Consider the following 21,059-nt stretch of genomic DNA (forward strand, 5'->3'; position numbering starts at 1 on the left):
AGAATTAGAACATGGGTCTTTGACGTGGCAACCTGTAGTTACCGTGCTGTGTGATTTGGGTTCATGCAAGTCTCTCAAACTTCAGATTTGTCATCTATAAAATAGAGGATATTTTTTATACCCACTTTTGAAGTGTACAGATAAAAGGAGCTATCACGTGTGCAAGTATATATGAAGAATAATATATATTACTGCCATGATCAGGGATCAGTTTGCACCAAGGAAATATGCCATTCCTTCTGATAGTAATTGCTAGCAGTCATTGTTAAGTACTTTGTCATTGCCTGGTCTTATGCTAAACACTCCATTACTTAATTCTAACGGCAGTTCTTTTAAGATGGAATATCACTTTCATTTTACAGTTGATTAAACTGAGAATAAGAGTTATGAAGGCATTTCTCAAGAACACACATATAATGAAGAGGTAGGAAATGTGTATGTTTTTTTGGAACAATCAAATAATATTCCAGGCATCACAAAAATAGATTTTACCCTTGGCCTTATTAAGTTCTTAAATACCTAGTGAAATTGAACTAAAATATATTTTATGCAATATTTATAGCTATTTTTATTAGATGTATGATTAATTTAATAGCGGCTTCCTTTTAATTGAGCAGGAGTATTCGTCTGGCCTTGTGTGGGAATTTCTACATGCATTATTTCATTCAACAATTCAACCAAGAAAATATCACTATTATTACACAGGTAAGCAAACTAACATTCCATCTGGCTAAATAGATAGTACTGCCTAGATAGGTAGTACTTAGTATCAATATTATATATTGTACCTAGGTTCCTATGTTACTGATTTTATGCGATGTGCTATTTTTACATTCTATACAATTGAAACACATTTCTACTGAGTTATTGAAACACCAGACATTTTTTTCTAGTATAACAAATTAAAAAAAAAAAAAATCTATTGAGCAAGTGTTGTGAATATAAAATCTTAAAATCTAAGCTTTCCTTCTGTCTTTGGTGGTTTCTCAGCAATTCACCAGCAGATCTGTCAGGTACTGTCAGCAGATGATGACCCAAAAATATCAATGGAGATTCTCAAAAGAGTACAGTCCATCCACATGGCTGCTTCGAGTTTCCATACCTAAACCTACTGGTATGACTCTTCTGTAACGATCACTAAAATGAAACTTCTACTTTGTCCTCTCAACACAAGTACCATTAGGAATAAAAAGAAGAGAGTTTAATAATATGGAAGAGATGTAAGTTTTAATCCTCAGAATTCCTGAGTTTCCATATTATTTGTCATTGCAAAAAATTCACTGTCCTATTCTCTTTGTGCTATTTTCATAAAACACATACATGATCATTAATGTGATTTCTCACCTTGAGTTGAGTAAGGACCTCCGAGCAGATTAATAAAGGTCTGTCCATGTCTGTGTGAATGTTTCACATCTGGGCCACAGCTTGAGAAGGGAAGACTCATTCTGGCTGTGGGTAGCATCAATTGATAGGCTTTTAGCCTGTGTAGACTAAAAAGGGAAAGCAGAAGGAAGACTTCCTTTTTGAGGATTTGATCTTTGCCATTGCCCTTTATTTTCTTCATTTACTTCAGTTCTCCAGCACAGACTTTCAACTTTCCAAGGCAGACCCTCGACTTTAACTACAGTCGCACTAGACTCTGCAGTTAGCTCAAAGTTGCATGCACAGGGCCGTTCTGCAGTACTCCATCCCTGATTCCATAGGCGGCCATTGAAAGCCTACCTACTAAATCCCTCATTTAATAATTCACATGCACATATAAACATTAAATCTGTTCCTCTAGGGAACCAATATAACATGGGCCCGGGTAATTCTCAAATAATAATGACTATATATTACACTTTAGGAATGAGAAAACCAAGATAAATTTGCCAGCCAGTTCAGTGTGTGGTCAGGGTATTCTTGCTATTTTCTTAGTTGATGGAAGAGCAAAAAAGCCCTCCCTCTAGATCCTATAAATGGCTCTTAATGCCATCAGTACGTCTTTATGACATCACCAACTTCCAAAATGGCCATTAAGTCTCAGCAAATGAATATGGGAAGACATATAATAGCTTTCAGTTCTCCTCACTGATACTGCTTTTTTGATATGTCTTTCCAGTCTAAAACTTTTTACTTAAAATTTTTAAAAGACAAATCAGAAACTGAATATTAACTAATGCATTTGGATAATGTTTTTGGAAAGCACAGGCTTGATAATACTAAAGTGAGTCAAAAATAGTAAAATAAATTTCCAAATGTAGAAAAATAAGCAGAAAGAAAACCCAAAGAGATCACATTTGTCTATGTGAAATTCATTTTTTTGCCTCGGATGCTATTGGCTATTACGGGGATTTAGCTCAGGGGTTCTGCCACCTGCCTCACAAGTGCGAGGTCCCGAATTTGATCCCTGTACCAAAAAAACAAAAAACAAAAAAACCCAAACTATCCTTGAATAACAAGTATGTGTGCTGCCGAAGTAAACACAACCTTTGGATAACAAGAAAGAAATGCCCATTTGGGGGAACGTTTGGGGCTACGGGGAGTAATAATTCTGCTTTATGTTGAGTTTATGAATTTTTGCTCATTATGAAAGTACTTGTGCTATCTATCCACTGAAAAGCAACAATATACCACAGACATTTTCTCTCTCCATTTAATTACTAATAATTATATGAGTGAGACAATATTATGTAACAGTACTGATTTTACTGTGAAAGTACTGACAATGAGAAAAACTAAGAAGTTTTATCAAAGAAACACGGCTTATAATGTTAAATCTGGGACTTGAAATTTTATCTGAGATTAATTTTGCTGCTCAACATTTTCAAGATAATTGGGTCTTATGAATTAAACTAATGAAAATTTTTCAGAGAACGGTTTAACCGAACATATGCACGAAAGCAGCAAGTACATAAGTGTGTTGGTGTAGACACACACATATATGCATGTATTTCCCGTCGTTCTTATGTTTTTATATTTATTGGGAAACAGAAATATTTTATGCTTTTCTTCCATAGACCCGTGGCTTTTTCGAAGCATGAGATTATGGGCTCCAGTTCACAATCAAGCTTTCTGGAGAAATGCTGGAAGGTTAAGAGTGGTTGATGGCGAACACTGAGCAAAGCAAGCAAAATATATCCGTGGGAGACACAAGAGAGAGAGGGAGCGACGGATGACATCTGTGGAAAGGTAAAGGGCCGCTGCAATGGAGGACAGCAAACTCTGCTAGTGGCTTTGACTTACTAGAGTTTCTTATAGATTTAATATTTATATGAATTAAGTAACTTGAAGGCCCAAGAATTTATGTTTTACCAACTTTTAAAGAGAGACAGTATGGATTGTTTAAAACAAAGTTAAGCAAAAATAGATTTCTAGAAATAATTATCACATATGGGACTCTTCCCATGCCAGTTTAATTTGAGTAACTGTGCTTATAGCTATCAGTGTCCAAGTTTTCTCTATATAGCAATTCTTATAGCTCTCTGAGTGACCAACCGCTACCAGTATCACTAAATTCAAATGCTCCAATATTTATGTGCAAATGTGTGGGCTCGGGCCTTGGCATTCTTCTTATTCAATCAATTGAAAACTAAAACTGATCTATTTCTGGCTTTTCTCTATTTTGCCTTTTTCTAGCTATCATCAAAATCATTCACAATGTCCCTTGAAAATATTACACAATACAGTTGGAGAAGGGATTGTTTGGCTCTTTCCTCTCTTCCTTTTCCCTCCTTTGAACTGCATTCTGCTATTTTCAATAACAAGGCTATTTTTCATAGCAGAAAGTGGGCTAAAGATTTCAGCCAAGCAAGCTTATTTGGCTGAGGGTGGTTATTCCTGTAAAGTCACTTTATTATCTCAACCTTGCATGTTTAGGTGGATCTTTTCACTAATAGTACGTTCATGGATTACTCAGAGTTAGTCCCTCTTTCCAGGGGCCTTCTCTGTGACTACGCTGATACTCATTTTACACAGCCTCTGCACTTAAAGCTCCATAACATCTTTCAGCAGTATTTAAAATGTCTCCAGTCATGTCCCTTTTCCTCCTTGTGGCCCACATTCTGCCCACTGGAAATTCTCATATGCTTTATGACCCAGTAAACTCTGGAATCTGCACATATCTCAGATTTCTACCTTGTGATCAAGTATTACTTGAGGGGGGAGGTTGAGACAGGGTCTCACTATGTAGTTGAGACTGACCTGGAACTCATTATGTAGCCCAGGCTGGTCTCGAACTCACAGCCATCCTCCTGCCTCAGCCTTCAGAGGGCTGGAATTACAGGTCTGCGCCACCATGCCCAACTATTTCAAGTATTACTTTTAATACTTTGGGTAGTAGCCACTAGTCTGTCATGCAACAATAAGGAAAATATTTAATGGTTTCTGAAGATTCCACTGAACACTCGTCCTTCAATTTGTGGATGAGGTAAGATTCTTCTATCCTTTTGATTATAGGTACTCACAGGATGGCAAAGGAAGTATAAAGATATCTCTTTTTGTTATCATTCCCCTTTATACTCTGAGCTGCCAGAACAGGGTAAATAAGTGTAATACTAGGTCCTGACTTTTTTCTACTGCATACTTTTTCTTTTCTGCTGGAACACATTTCAAGTCAATATTGTAGAAATACTAATACCTATTTTATAGGTACTATTCTTGAACCTAAAGTTGAAATGGTTAAATTTTACCCAGTTCTAAGTAACAAAAACAAAACAAAACCTTTCAAAATTTTCATAAGATTCTGTTCCATTTGAATTTTTCTAAGAAATTTAAGTCTACCTGGCTCCCATAAGCTAAAATTAATATACCTTGACAAATGGAAGACTCCAAAGTCATCCAAGTTAAATTTTATTTTCTACAGCATTATATTTCTTCACTTCAGGATTGGATTTTATCCACTATGCTGGAGACACATTAAGGATAGGGAGTATGATTTTGAATTGCCATATCACATACTTCAGCACTATTCCAGTCATCTAGTAAATAAGACAAATAATTGTTCAAACAAATCAAATAAGAATAAAGTATCACCAACTCAGAAACAAAGAATATTCATCTCTCTGCTCTGCTGTGAGAATGGTTAAAATCTTCTAATATAACATTACATGCAATGATCAGGAGCAAGAGTATTATCTTCTATTCCCAAATCTGGCATTTCCTGAGAAAGAGAATAAACACTGAACAATTCTTGATGTATTTTTCAATTCTCAGTAAATCCTCTTTTCATTTTTCCACAACCACAATCCTGTACTCAACTCAGCATTTTTCTGTACAAATAGGAAGGTAGAGGTCCAGGGATTTGGCTCAGTGGTTCCCCTGCCTGCCTCACAAGTGCAAGGTCCCGAGTTCAATTCCTGGTAAAAACAACAACAACAAAGAAGGAAGATAGGTGTATTCAGTGCAAACTGTCAGATTCCTTTGCAGACATCTGCTAATTTCTTACACTAATAAAGGATCAGTACAAAAGGATTTTTCCTTGCAACAAATAGGCTCTATGTATGCAACAAAAGGGCTTATTTTACAGTTTTAAAATTTTGGTATTGCATTAAAATTGGAAAGTTTTGAACTAAAAACCACAGAGGCAAATAAGACTACATAAAAAAAAATGAAGGAACAAGACATCATTTCTGGAACTGTAGAATAGGATAAAAATTTGACCAATTGACAAGGAAAGAAAATGAATGAGGATACAGGTGAGATTAAGGGGAAGCAAGCTCCAGAGAATTAATACAACAAGTTATAATTTGGGGGTAAGTGTCAGAGCCGCATGTGAAGGTCTAAGTGGATTTAGTGGAAAACAGAGGCAGGAACTTGGGCTGGCCTCCTGCTACATCCTAGGAAGCTCGATTCCCCATTAGAGCCACAATAATGAGGGAGATCACCGAGTTTGGGATCACAGAGAGCAGTTCAACATGCTCTCTAGTACTGCAATGCGGTGTAGAGAAAGGACAGTTTCTGAGCTTTTCAAGAGGGCTCCTCCAGCAGGCTTTAGGACTGAAACAGAAAACTTTGAGGATTTATGTTTACTCTCAAATCCGAGGCAACCAGAGAACTTTCTACGAACTCAGTAGCTGCAATGGAGACAGAAGCTCCAGCTCAAAGACAGCAGGAAAAACAGCATGTGAAGAGGGGACCTTGACAAAGTGCCCTTTCACAATGCCAGGATGGGTGCCTCAGTCTTCCTGGAATTTAGCTCATGCCTAGTGAAAGCAATACAAGAGCAATGAGGGATGCCAGACTGATTGTGAACCGACCCACTTTTAACACGGGGATCATTCAGTTCTAGGATTAAATTTTTATTACTACTAACTCCTCCCAAGATAAAATAATTGCTGTATAGATAAAGATAATGCATTTAAACATTTTACCCTTGAGCTTTGCATACTGATAAAAATATGAAATCATAATGCCCATTGCTTTGGCCATGGCAATTTCCGGGCTCTGTGCTTCTGTTTCTTCAAACACTGGAAGAAGTCATAATTAGAGTGACTTTATATGCCTGCGTAATTGTTGATAACCTTCTCCTTTTACTTCCCCAAATGTCTCACCTATGGTTATTGTTATAATTTAGGACTAGAATGTTCCTTAAAAATTCTCCTGTGTTCAGAGATGGAGCTTTTGAAAGGTGACTGGGTCATGGGGGCAGACCATACTAACCAACACGTTAATCCACTGATGAGTTCATAGCTGAGTATACTGCTAGGAGGTGTAGCTTGCTTGAAGAGCCGGGTCCCTAAACTAGATGGGTGCGGTCTTCTCCATGACTCTCTCTTTCCCTCTCCCCACTTTCCCCCCGCCTCTCTCTCCCCGCATTTCTGGCTGATTTGGACTGAGCAGGTTTCTTCCACCAGTGATGCAGTTTCATTACACGATTTCTGCCTTGGAGCCAGCCGAATATTTAACTGAATCCTCTGAAAAGTACAACTGAAAATGTACTCTTCACACTTTAAATGGCAGGTGTAGGGTTTCCCGACAATAGGAAAACTAATATGGTTACCTTATAATAATAAAATAACTCAGGGAAAATTTTTTGTCTATTGTATTGCAGATAAATTCCATCACAACACCTAACATTTTCCAGGCACTCAATACACTACTATAATCATTTCAAAGCAGCATGATTGCACTCCACAAAAAAGTTTTGAAATGTGTGCAATTTCTTTAAATATAGGAAAAATTTTGATTTCTCAGGTCAACTTTTAGGAATGCGGTTTGCCTTTTGTAAGATGATTCTGAACAAATTAATGATGCACTTCTCCCTTAATAAAAGAAAATGCTACGAAACAAATATATAAAGCAAACTATCCCAATTTATACATTAGATAATATTTCATTATTTAGCTTAATCATGACGCCATAAATTTAATGTTTACCTACCAATGCAAGGAAACACAGTAACCAGCAGGTTATTTAAACTCAAAATGTTTCAATGAACTAGGTGCTCTCCTATTAAAGTCATATCTTAACAATAACAACCAATGAGGAAATATTTCTATCCTATTTGGACAAACATTCTCATTTAGATTTACCATTGAGGAGTACCTCTAGCAGTAGATTTCTTTCCTTAAAAACAGAGTAACCTGTTCTTAATTCATGACTAATAATCGCTCCCTGGCAATGAATCCTTCGAGGAAAGGTAAGCTATTATTTATGAGAAACTAAAATAGACATAATACTAAATATCCTTTTAGCCCATAACATCATATGAGACACTTGAAGACTCTCCCTCGTGAGGCATGGTGGTGTAATGATATTAGAAAAATAGCCATCTAACTGATCATAGACTAATATGTGTGCCAAAATGCCAGACAAGTTATGCGAGCCGTGTAGAAAATGCGGGTGTGGTGCCTAACTCTATCCACTTCACACAGGAAACATAACTATTTCTGTCATCTACTGTGGCCTTCCCGCAGGATTTCATCCTTGATACGTTTCTATACTGGTCCTTGCGGATCCCATTTAGTCCGGACTTCAATTATCACCTCTGTAGGAATGATTCCTGTGGCTACCCAATCATTTTTCCTTTGTGTTTATTTAAAATCTTGAGTTCTTTGAAGAGTGCTCCCTCCATCCTTGCTACTTTCTGTGTTTTTGCCCTTGCCACTTACAGGAATTATGGGTCACCTTGAGGGAATTTCTAGTCCAGTTTCTGACTTAATTCATATGACCATCTTAGTAATCTTCCTTGCCAAGTGTCATATTCTTTAGTAATGTCCAGTTTCTAGTTTAATCCAGTCTAAGTCATCATTTAGAATCGTTAAATTACTGAGTGGGATCCATCTCTAAATTTCTTTGCAGTCACCAAAGTATTTCTTTTACCTTAAATTTACAAAGATTCACTGTTACCTCCCAAAAGTACATATATCTTTTGTAAAAAATTGCTACTTCCTTATGCATATTTTCACATTCCTTTTTCTCATGCAATATCCCTGGCATCTGTTAAGTCAATTTCTCTAATGGTCTATCAGTTTCTCACATAAGATCATAACATCCTAGATATAAACCCAATAGTAAGAAATGCCTTCCATCCATCCCAGACCACTGTCATGGGGTAGGTACAAACATTCCCATTTTGTTAATTAGGTAATTTGAGACAAAAATAATAATAACAAAGTCATGCAGTCAAGTATATGCTCCAGTTATCTTCTTGTCCTAACTTTTCCATGTTAATCCACTTGAAAGAAATGTGCTAATTACATATGCAAGTAGACAAAGGGTATAATTTGTAGTCCCGGGATTTTGAGTAAAATCCCACATGGGTATTAAACTGGCTTCTGTGGGACTATGAGATGTGATTTGAAAAAACAGTGAATTTAAATTTAAAACACTCATTGCCATCAGCGCCCCTCAAAATGTTTCCCCTTGCTTCCAACACGTTTATCCCGCTGTTCTTGCCATTTTCTGAAGGCATTCTGAAAATCCCCTTCATGAATCTTTAGCTATGCTGTCATATCTTCAGTGGCCTAAATCACTTCAAAATAGTTACATTTCACAGTCATTTTGAGTTTGTAGAAAAGCCAGAAGCCCAAAGCGCCAGAAACAGAGAATTTGGTGGATGAGATACACCATTATATTTTCATAAGTCTGCCTTTCTGTCGCATGGCCCTCGGCATTCACCTCATTTTTGATGATACCTCTTAGAAAGAAGATTTCCAGAATTGTTTCAGAAAGTAGCAAGAACGATAGTATAAGTGTGTTTGAAACAAGGGGTAGTATTTTGAGGGGAACTAATAGCAATGTGCCTTTTAGTGTAGTTTTTTAAAGCATGCATTTTATATTTTGACCATTGCTCGTGTATTGCTCCTTGTGAGTGATCTATTCCTGAAATTCCCCAATGGACTAATACCATCTGAACAAAAACTCTGGGCTGCATGATGCTTCGATATCATTTTGACATTATTTATTTAGGACATTCAGTGTTCTTTTTTCTCCTTGGAGAGATCTAGCTTCAGATTGCAAAAGGCTCAGCAGGCCTCTCTCTAGGTAAAGTCAGGAAATCTGTCTGATATTCTGTAAAGAGCTGTACACAGAGATATGACTCCGAACATATGATTGTAAGAAACCAGATCATCCAAAGCGCTCACACAAAAATAAGTCATCCTAATAGTTCAAAATTCAGCCAGAGTGTTAGTTCACTTGTTTCACAATTTTAGCTTAATTTTCAAATCTAGATACACCTGTATAAGGAAAGAGATCTGTATTATATCCATGAGATAAAACAGAAGAAAGTTAAAAATATACTGGGAGAGTCCCTGTTTTGAAATAATACAAGTAATTAGGACAGGAAAAAAGAAGCAAGTGCTACCGAAGATCAGATTTACTTACAAGTCTTAGTCACTTTTGCTGTAGCTGTAATGCAACACCCAATGCACATAATTTAAAGGAAGAGAGAATTATTTTCGTTCTTGGTTGCAGTCCAGAGATGGCTGGCTCTGAGGCAGGACTTCATAGCAGAGGGGCATGGCCAGACGACTTTCTCGGGTGTGCTCCCATAAGGGCTTCCATAAAGCAGAGAGAAGGAAGGGAGGACTCAGGGAGTGGGATAGATCCTCCCAGGTCACGACCCAGCAACACATCCCTTCCGGTCAGGCCCCACTTCCAAACAATGAGCCAGCTATAATCTCCCATAATTTAATCACATTTCAGAAACCCCACCGATGATTACATGAGGCTTTTGGATGAAACTATAATACTTTCTTGATAATGTTTTTCTTAAAATAGACCCAATTTCCAGATATGTTGAAAGTAACCTAATCCGTAAATCCCATTCTCTCCAGAACACTGAATTAGACGCCTAATTATTAGGACCTATAAAATAAAGGAGGGATCTTTGTAAGTTGTGTTTTTACTTTATGTTGTTATCCCTCACTCCAGTGGGTTTACTGGAAGTATGGATCAGGGTGAATTTACATATTCATCTACTTTTTTTAATAACTTACTTTTATGACAAAGGAGAAAGTTAAAAGATAATGTATCTTCCATCTCAGACTTTAGAAGAGATACAAAATCATTAATGGATGTGAACAGGTCCATTGTGAATTTGTGTGTCATGAGGGTTAAAAAATTCATGAACACATATTCTTAAATGCTCTTGAATGATAGTAACACATGAATGAATGAGGAATAAGGGAACAAATGTGGAAGTTCAGTCAAATAAGAATTCAATCTACTCCAGAAGTCTTCCAAAACCATTTATTACTTTATTTAAACAAGAGAAAGGAGCTTAAGCTTCTTGTAACACACGACCATTCCAGAGGAATGAAACATACCTTATCAGACAAGAAAATACAGGTAATTGTTTCCTCTGATGAGCGGTGGCATTTGAAATCTCATTTGTTATGACTAAGGTGAAATCTGGGTTTTGTAAAAATTTAAAAACCTATGTATATACGACATACATCCAATCAGAGAAAAGACTCAGTTCATGTGTGTGTGAGATGAAATTATACTGATGTCTATTCTAAATCTCTAACATAGCTCATGAGATCAATTAAGATGTTCAAGCAGCTACAAAAAGGATGATTGAGGCAAATGGTAACATCAGGATGACCATATGGTAAGGGGAAACTAGAACTGTTTGGACATAAAATGAGAGCCATTGGAATTCTAGTTACAATCATACACTACAGAGTGAGGAGACAGCAGGATGAGACAGCCAAGAAAAATATTAGAAGGACAGTTTGGGCAGAGATAAAGACAAACCAGCTCATGTTTCCAAGTCAATAAACAGGTGGTAGAGACAGGGCATGACATCATCTGTGTCTGCTCTTTTCCCCTCCCATAAACAAAGAACCTCATGGTTTACTGCAGGGCTAGGTATTTGTCAGAGCAGTAGCTGCTAGGGTTTTAAGCAATGAAAGAGGCTTAGGTATGGGGGTGTTTAGCCAAGGGGAAAACTATTTTTTAAATGAGACCATCAAAGGTTATCATTTCCCTGCTCTTCTCAGGAACAGAGCACATTAATTGTGTTTCTCTCTGTGTGATCTGGGACAATTTCTCTCAAGGCTGCCCAGTGGGCTGTGCAGCTATAAGTCATCAGCACCCCAGGATGCAATGGCCTTCGGAAAATTTAGCTCACCTAGAAATGCATTATCAGGTGATAACAGCCTTGCTGTCTCATGTCACCCCTGTAGTAAAGTTTAAAAGGCTTTCATTTTGAGGTCTTCTTCAAACTGTTAAACTGTGATAGGCAATTTAGCCTAGCTTTTCACAGTAGTCCTAAATCTGTATTTACTAATGATTCTATTGTATGTATGTTAAAAAGAATGCACTTTGAAAATATTCATCAATTAAAGATATTGCAACATAAGAGCTTAGCCCAGCCCTTTGGATACAACATGCTCTTTGGAAAGTGCATTAATCTTTTGATGCACAAATAAGGTAACAGATCTGAATATTTTTGAACTGTCTGAAGCTAAATGAAAATCTTAAATTAGAAAATACCCTATGATAAGGTAAGAAAAAAATGATCTTCAAATGATACTCATACAGAAAATCATCGTGTTTGATATTCCAATGTTTTATTTGCAAGACAGGGAAGCCAAGCTAGGAATTTTCAGCACTAACAGCCCCTCTCCCTTATCCTTCAAGCCACGGTGAGCATATTGACCAGCCTGCTCTCACTCTGGAGTGGATTCCTTTCCTGTTTTCAGTGCTGTAAGTTTACACATCTCTGCCAAAGAAAAGGAAAAAGGAAAAAGAAAAAGAATATGAGTTTTGAAGGTATAAAATTTACTAATCATGTGATGTTAGGCAAATAACTCATCTTGATGATTGGACTCCCATATTTTTAAAAAATGAAAAATAAAATCTGTCTCTTAAGTTTGTTATGAGGATTAAATTATATAAAAATATGACATGCTTAATGCAATATTTCCTATGCAGGAAGTGTTTATTAAATGTTAATTATCATTAATATTGCCATTATAATGAAAATGAGCTAAGAATTCAGAGTTTAGCTTAATATCAAGTGGAAAAACTCAAGAAAAATGAGGGGGCCGGGGATTTAGCTCAGTGGTTTGGTGGCCTGCCTTGCAAGCTGAAGGACCTGAGTTCATTCCTCAGTACCAAAAAAAAAAAAAAAAAAAAAAAAAAAAAAAAAAAAAAAAAATGAAAACCTTCGGTATTCTTTAAAAAAAAACAAAACTTGAATATCCTACAAAGAATGGCATTTTTTGATTCTACTTTCAAAGTCAGTAAGTTGTTCTTTTTTACAGAATGTACTCAGGTGACTCTAATGCTGATGGTGCATTTTTTGAGTTTAAGAAACATGGAATAATCTCCTTATGTGAATACTAAGAAATTTAATCATTGTAATTAATAATAATTGGAAATACCTGGTTCTCCCTAATATCACATTTGATACATCTCTGAAGCTACTAAATATAAACAATAGTTTAAGTGCAAGTCAAGGATGGTAATTTTCTTTATAGAAAATTCTGTGTAAAATATAAATTGGTTCATGTGTTCGTCAGTGTCCCACTATTTCAAAAAATAGCCTATGATAACCGATTATGAGGAACAATTTATTTTTTAGCTCACCACTTTGGAAATTGCAGTTCATGATCGATTGGCTGTGCCGCTTTGGGTCCTGTGGCAAAGGCACCAAGCTATTGCCAAGAATACGTAGTAGAGAAAGCTGTTCACTTCACAGAAGGAAAGAGGGGAAGAGAAGGGGGCTGAGGTCCCAGTAACACCTTTTATCTGTCGTCGAGTTTATTGGTATTTTTTAAGTATACAGTACAGTTGCATTCATCTTGGGATCTTGTACCTTTACATGACAGGTCTTGGTTCTCATTTTCCCCCCACACCCCAGCCCTCCCTTCACCACCTCTACCCTCCCCTATTTACGAAGATTTTGCTTCACTTTTTTCCTTTTCACATATTATTCTTTTCTCTTATTTCCTTTCCCCTCCCCTTCCCACTTCCCCTACACCTTTACCCTTTTCTTCCTATTTTCAGTATCAACTTTAAGGGTGTACACTGAATAACCAGGAGACCACCCACTGGACTCTACCTCTTAGAGATTCTACTACTCCCCAGAAGCACTGTGAGGCTGGACACTTACAAAAACGATAGCTTTTCGTATCTTTCTTAACAGTATTTTCTTCAATAATTCTATTTAATCATCTGATATCACTTATCAAATACTTCAAAGATTGTCCTAGTTTGTTATGTTGATGACGGAACATTGCTCCTTCTCATAAAAAGCTTACAGTCTAGCGACATAGTTAAAAAATGAAAAAAAATTAGATGTTGATCTATAAGAACTACAAAACTACAAGCCAAGTTTAACATGAAAAAATATAGAGATATATCTAACAAAGGCTGGAAAAAGTAGAGAGAGGTAAGAGTAGAAAAATTAGAGAATTTGTTAACCGTTTTCAGAGATCCCTGTTTTAACTCAGCAAGTATTTATTAAGTTCCTATTTTTCATTTCAGATGATTGCGGTAAGTAATTAGAGCAATAAAAGGGTATGACTAAGTCATTATTTTAAATGTGCTTATAATTAAGTGAAGGCTTAAGTATGTCACAATTACAGTTAGAGAAAAATGTGACATGTAGAAAAATATACAAGTATTAGAGCAGCACAATTCCATAACCTCAGTACTATTGACATTTTGTTGTGGGAAGCTGACCTAAGTTGCTAGAAATTCTCTGCTGTTCACTCCTCCCTGCCAATGACAAAGAAAAATGTGTGCAGTTGTTAACAAGTCTTCTATTTGGAACAGAATCCCCCACTAACTCAGGTGAGACCTAGTGTATTATAGATAAAGTCCAGCAGAAAGTTAAAAATACATGTAAATTCTAATAAAGTTGTATCATATAAGGCTTTATGAGATGAGAAGAGGTTGAGCTAAGTACTGAATCACAGGTAACTCTTGAAACACAGACAATATGAATGAAAATTATTCATAGAGAAAAGCCGTTAATTCGAAAATTCACTAATGAGAAAGGTACAGGAGTAGAGATGGCATCAGGAAAATTCTTATGTGGTGATGCTAAGAATATCAGATTTAATTCTGAGAACAAGGTGGGACGTAATTTATAAACTTTTTTTTTTGTTTTCAATTTCAAGAATAAAAGTATACTTCCCAAGATGTACAATTTATCAACTATGTGATTTAAACAGGGTGAAACAACTGAAAGCATTTGAGATAGTGCAGGGTAGGGAAGAACTAAAGTAAAACATAGGTATACTATTTACTCTTTTCATATACTGTATAAATCATGAGATAGCATCTAGGATTTTAAAAATTACTTAAATCATCAGTTGGTAGTATTAAACATGTCTTCTAATTAAAGATAACTGAACTGCTGTGTTTGTTTCTCATTCTTTAGCTCAACCCAGTGAAATGCAAGTACTTAAATGTCTGTAACTTGTAACAGTAAAGACAGTAGGTAAGAGGTGTTCCTAAGTAGATATCAGTTCATTCTTAGATAAATTTAAGTAGGTAGATCAGAGGAAGCTACCACTATACTCTAACAACTTCCTTTTCAGTTAGAAAGTCAGAGAGCCTTCAAGCATAATGCTTGTAGATGAACAAGAATGAAAAGCAGAGCTGAAAAAGGACAATAAGTATAAAATTAGCATACATGGAAAATTAGCATACGTCCATTTTTCATCTCTATGCAGAAGAGGAGCAGCTTGATGTCATCTTGCAAGTAAGTCAGAGATGAGTAAATATACAAGTAAAATTAGAATTTAGATAATAATAAATTTTTTAGTGCAGAGCTGGGGAATGTAGCTAAGCAGTGTAACACCTGCTTGGCGAATGTAAGTCCTTCAGTTCAATTCCAGGTACCAAAAAAGAAAAAAAAAAGTTTAGGGCAAACTTTATTTCCCAGAATGCAAAGCCTTTTTCAAATTGTAATATAGAGTTTCCAACATCAAACAAAATCAGACAGATAATACACAGTTACTTCCAACCCTACTTCTCATGCATGTGTGATTAATTTTATAGAATTTATCTGCTTACAAAATAGCAGAGGATACACATGAACTATTCATTCATTAAATCTTAAGTATGAATTAACTGCCAAGATTCTCTAGATACATGGAAAAATTAAACACAGTAGAGTGTACTATAAAGACTAAAAAACCTCTAATATTTGAAGAATAAAGGTAAAATCTAAAACTACAAAATAGAATAGATTTAAAACATTTCTTTCATGATTATATCAGTAATATTTTAGAAATAACCATATCCAAAGAATACAAGAAGCACTATAAAAGGGCTAATAACTAAAAAGAAAGAGCTCCTTCCAAGAACTGAAAGACATGAATCCCATTTAGAGAAAAACACCAAAATAAGTGGAAGAAGGATATATGTATTGATAATGCTCTTAAAGGAGAGAGGAAGGTTAATGTAAAAAAAATAGAAATAATATCAACTTTGCAAATGTAGCTTTAGAATTAAGAAATTTTGAAATAAATTTTATATGATTTTAAAAGGGAAATTAATTTGAACATATTATTTGATACCCCACAAAATGGCCATATTTTCATGAATAAATAGACAGGATTTCTGTGCATAAGTAAAGTCTCAGAATAGCTTCCTTCTAAGTGATGTGGAACATTTACTGAACTGCAATTCACTTAAAAAATGAAGTGTATGACTATCTAGGAAGACGTGCTGTAGGAGACAGTGAATTTCCTACTGGCGACCCTTACAGTGCTCCAATCTCCTGCTCAGTGTTACAGTGCAAGCCAAGAAGATAAACATAGACAGAGTTAAAGAAACAGAGAAATGGGGAGCCAGAATGACCAATACTCATGCAAGCAAGGCTGAACAAGTAAATGTTCTTAACAACCAGAACTGTCGATATTTACTGGAGACACCATAGTCAGATTGAGGTAAAGGGGCTACATGGAGGAACCATGTGGATTTGCTATGGATGTGCTGCTGATGCAGACAAGGCTCATAAAAGAAGAGAAGAAATTCTTGAATTAGGGACAAAACAAATTATAGCTTGGAGTTAATTATTAATTAACTGGGCGTGGTAGCATACGCCTGTAATCCCAGCACTCTGGAGGCTGAGGCAGGAGGATCATTGTCAGTTCGAGACCAACCTGGGCTGTATAGTGAGTTCCAGATCAGTCTCAACTACATAGTGAGACCCTGTCTCAAAAAACAAAACAAACAAAAATAATAATGATTAAGCTTGTCTTTTTTAAAAAAAGAAGGTTTAAACTCTGAGAACAGAATTTGGGTATGAATCCTTCTGACCTTGGCATGTAGACTTTGGCTGGAGTCACTTCTATGATCAAGCCAATTGTGAGTTTAACTTTTTACAGCCTTCACTGATCATAGCCTGCTTTGGGCATAGTCAGTAAGGCGATCCTCCACAATTTCCAGCTTATCAATTGTGTAGAAGCTGTTAAGTAAAAACAAAAAGTTCAGATCGAATAGGACAACTGACAGGATAATGGGAAACACTTTAGATGTATAGAGTAGGAGAAAGATAAAGTACAGTAATTGACAACTTGAAACTAAAGGCAAAAGTTAAAGTGTATTATCTCCCCAGTAGGAAAAATAGTAGATTTAAGGGACAGACATCCATGCAAAATGAAATAAAATCATGGTCTGAATATAAGACAAAATAGTACATGCTATGGAGCTGGGGATTTAGCTCAGTGGTGTCCCTGCCTGACTCACAAGCACAAGGACCTGAGTTCTATCTCTGGTACAAAAACAAACAAACAAACAAACAAAAACCCCACACAACAAAAAAACAGCTATGATTTTCAGTGAATAACAATATATATATAAAATGTACCATCAAAATGTATGGGCAGTATAGAAATACACTTTTCAAAATTTTACTCAATATGGAATAGCATATAGAGTATCAAAATAATACTTATATCACTTGGTGTTTTCAACTCTTCTCTTGACCTATGCACAAATGGTCTGTTTGCATTCTGTTAAATGCCAGAATCTTAAAAGAAAATTTGTTCAACTGACCAAGAAATTGAAATAAGTTAAATATTTGGGATAGCTTTAGTATTTAAAAATATGCAAACTTAATCATAATAGAAGTATAACTCTTGCAGGTCTCTGTTATGCTTATTTATATTAAAATAAGAGACATACATAAAATCATAAGTATGCACCTCTGAACTCTGGGCATCTCAGTGACAGAAATGTCCATAAGCAGTGAATAAACACACAATTATAGAATGTATCCTATCTGTTTTTGTTTATTTTTTCCTCATTTAGTTTATTGGTACATTTTAGGTATTTGTTAACATGGTTAATTGCTAATCAGCTTCAAAACTAGAACATATTCTATGATGTATTTGTGAAGACCAGAGTTCTTATTCTGTATACATAAAACTAACAATGGTTTGGTTTCTATTTTAATAAGCATCCTTATAACATTTAATTTAAAATCTATTAATGTTGTAATTCTATGCTAGGAAAGATTTTACATGGGAAAGCACATATATTATAAAGGGTACCTGTAGTGTTCCACTCATATTACACCTTACATACTTTATATGCTATAATAAGAAGCATTAAATATAATGTAGTACAGAAATATCTTTCTACTACTGTTGCTGATTCATTCACTAGGCATGAACACTGATTTCTGCTGTCTAGCTCTAAAAAAATTAGCTTACATAATTTTTCTGTGCAATTTTTTCTTTTCTGTAAAATGAGGATAATCCCATTTATGTGGACTAATAACTGTAATAATTAGGGGAAAATATTTCCAAAGTGCCTAACTTGTATTAGTTATTCTTTAATTGAGTCTATTATTAACAAAGAACATTCTATTGATATCAATTCTATCAATATCATAAAAATATGGTGAATTTTAAATTCTTTTATTTTTAAATATTCATTTTAATGTGAAATGGACACAAACCTATGAATAACAAATTTATTAAAATTATTAAGAATTTTAATTTTATCAAAGGAATACAGTGGTATATACAAAAATTTAAGAATTTATGTATAATTACTGACTATAGCATAATGAGGTCCCCATAACTTCCCTCCACAAAAACTAAGAAATGATGCCAAAGATAAGGCAACAATTATTGCCTTTGGTTACAAGTTAAATATGGGGTCATGTCAAAGTCAAGGATTTTTGTCAACTCTAAGCAATTATTTCTACAAGTATATTATTGAAATTTCAGACCTCTCATAGTTGATCATGATGATTTCCCTGTTCTCTCTTTTCTAAAATAAAAAGAGAAAGAAAAGAAAATGTCTCCATTTAGAATTTCTGATATAAATGGAAAATTAAACAAATGAGTTAATGATAGCCTATCTCCTATCAACAATGGCCAGTCCAAAGAGATTGGCTGAGTTAAATTGTCAATAATTCTCCAGCAATGTAAACTTTCAATTCTGTTCAGTGTTAGGGGAGGCAGAGTAGGAATCAAGAAGGTAGCAATATCACTAGAGGCTCTCAGATGATGTGGATCTGAAAACTGTGAATTATTAACATTGTAAATGCAAGTTGTCAGACTCTCAGCATCATCTGAGATTTACTCTTATTTTTTTGCTATATCTACCATTGCCACAGGGGTTGTAGACACTGTATTGTTAAGTATTCATGGGGAAGGGGGTGCTACTCTTTGCAAGTTTGGAAAGAGAGTGGGGCCACTGTCCTCTCAATTCAGGCCACTTGGTATATGGAAAGATGGAGCCTTTGGACTTACACTGTTCTGGTGCATGACACACTGAATGCATAAGGGTGTAGCAGTAACATGTACTTTGGAATTACTTGGAAATGTAGTTTTTCTACTTTGGTTCACAGGCTTCTTTCATTGTAATCTTGGATATCACAAATACTTCTGTTAATATTATAGCTATATAATATTATATAGTATGGTAAATACTTATGGCATATATAATATAAATATTAATAAAAGCTCACGATTTACATTAATATCATACATCAAGAGTTCTAAAGAAACTGATTTTATACAATCACAGTTCTTTAGATGGAAAGCACTTTAACAGCAATCTTCTAGACCACCTTTATTCATCATCTTGTTATTAGAAAAGAAACTAAACATTTACCAAAGAATAAATGAAAGGTAATTTAAAAATGATCATCAAATGAATCAGTAACTAAGTAACTTAGTAACTAAGATCCAACTGTCAGTTTGGAGGCAATAAAAAGTGACAGTTTGGTTTGTTAGAGAAATAACCATTTTCAGCCATTATGCATTCAGATTTTAAATATATTAAGGTGATACTAAAATATATGATATATAGATTGGGCTTGTTGGATATTGGTGGAAAATCATTTAAATTATGTATTTATCCATCTATTTCCATCTACCAATTGATCTAAAAAGTACATATGATGTGTCAAGGAACTATTTCAAATTGTTCCCTATCTCTGGTAAACTTCTTAAGATAAAAATATTGATCCAGAGTCCCGCCATATCATCGGTAAGTGTATGCACATCCTGGAGAGTTGTGTGGACCAGAGTGGCACAGCGGCAGGCAGATCCCAGTCAGGGTCCTGCCCAGACCCCAGAGATGGGAGCACATGTGCCCAAGCTACAGCCCACCTAAAAAAGAGCTGCACAGGCACACAAGTTTCATCCAGAGTCCCACCATACCATCAGCCATAGCCAAGGGCCCACCTGGGAAAGAACTACACAAATACACAAGCAAGAGCCAGAGGCTCACCCCAATACCATTGATAAGCACCTAGAGACCCTAACAAGAAGCCTATGCAGATAACAGAAACTAGGGGTACACAGCCCCCAGCCAAACGCCCCCCCCAGACAACATCTACAAAGAGGGCCCAGCGAAAGGCACACCTAGATACCGTTGAAGTGTGCACAGACCCGCACCAGAAGTCCACCTAGACAACAATTCAGGTCAGGGATAGAGAAGGCCACCATTCTAAAACCAGGAATTGGTATATTGGAAAGCAGCAAAGTAAAGGCTGCTCAGTGGCTTGCTGAGAATTAAAGACCACTGGGTGAGCAAAAAGTTGCCTCAAAAAGGGCACAGCAGACTGCATCATGTTGAAATGAGAAGACATGGAAATAAGTCTCAAGACCAGATTTCCAGATCTCCTAAGGCAACCCCAAAGGGCAATGAGATGGAACAATCTGATATTCAACCACCTGGACTCCCTGAACTGACAACAAAAGAGCTGGAAAAAATGAAAGCAGAAATAACTTCTCAGATAACAAAAGAGATTGTGCATTATGCAAGACATAATTAATAAATTTAGAGCAGACACAGACAAAAAAAAATAGAGGAGCTAAGAACCATGATGGAATCCTAACATAGGAAACAAATAGAATCCATAAAATAGATGCAGACAGATTTCCATGAGAGTAAAACTCCACTGGAAGTTTACACAGCACAATGAGCTAGTGTGAGGACAGAATTTCAGATATAGGAGATAGGATTACAATTAGAGAAAAGGAAAAGAAAAGTCTCTTAAAGATAGTAAGGGACCATGAGAGATCAATCCAGAAGCTGCTAGACAATTCAAAGAACAACATAAGACTGATCAGAGTCAATGTAGAAACAGGAGACAGTGCAGACAACCAAAAAAAAAAAAAAAAAAAAAAAAAAACTACACA

General features: G+C 35.7%; 1 long non-coding RNA gene across 1 annotated transcript in view; it reads left to right on the forward strand.

Annotated features, from left to right (window-relative positions):
* The first annotated feature begins 622 nt into the window (after nt 1-622).
* Nucleotides 623-21,059, forward strand: part of LOC117283675 — a 57,417-nt gene continuing 36,980 nt past the window's right edge. Inside the window, exons 1-2 of the long non-coding RNA XR_004514706.1 lie at nt 623-705; nt 3,000-3,171. This is a non-coding gene — a long non-coding RNA (uncharacterized LOC117283675). The remainder of the gene's footprint in view (nt 706-2,999; nt 3,172-21,059) is intronic.

The sequence above is a fragment of the Fukomys damarensis genome, unplaced genomic scaffold, assembly GCF_012274545.1.
Source record: "Fukomys damarensis isolate Sample0158 unplaced genomic scaffold, DMR_v1.0_HiC HiC_scaffold_29, whole genome shotgun sequence".
NCBI classification, from domain to species: domain Eukaryota; kingdom Metazoa; phylum Chordata; class Mammalia; order Rodentia; family Bathyergidae; genus Fukomys; species Fukomys damarensis.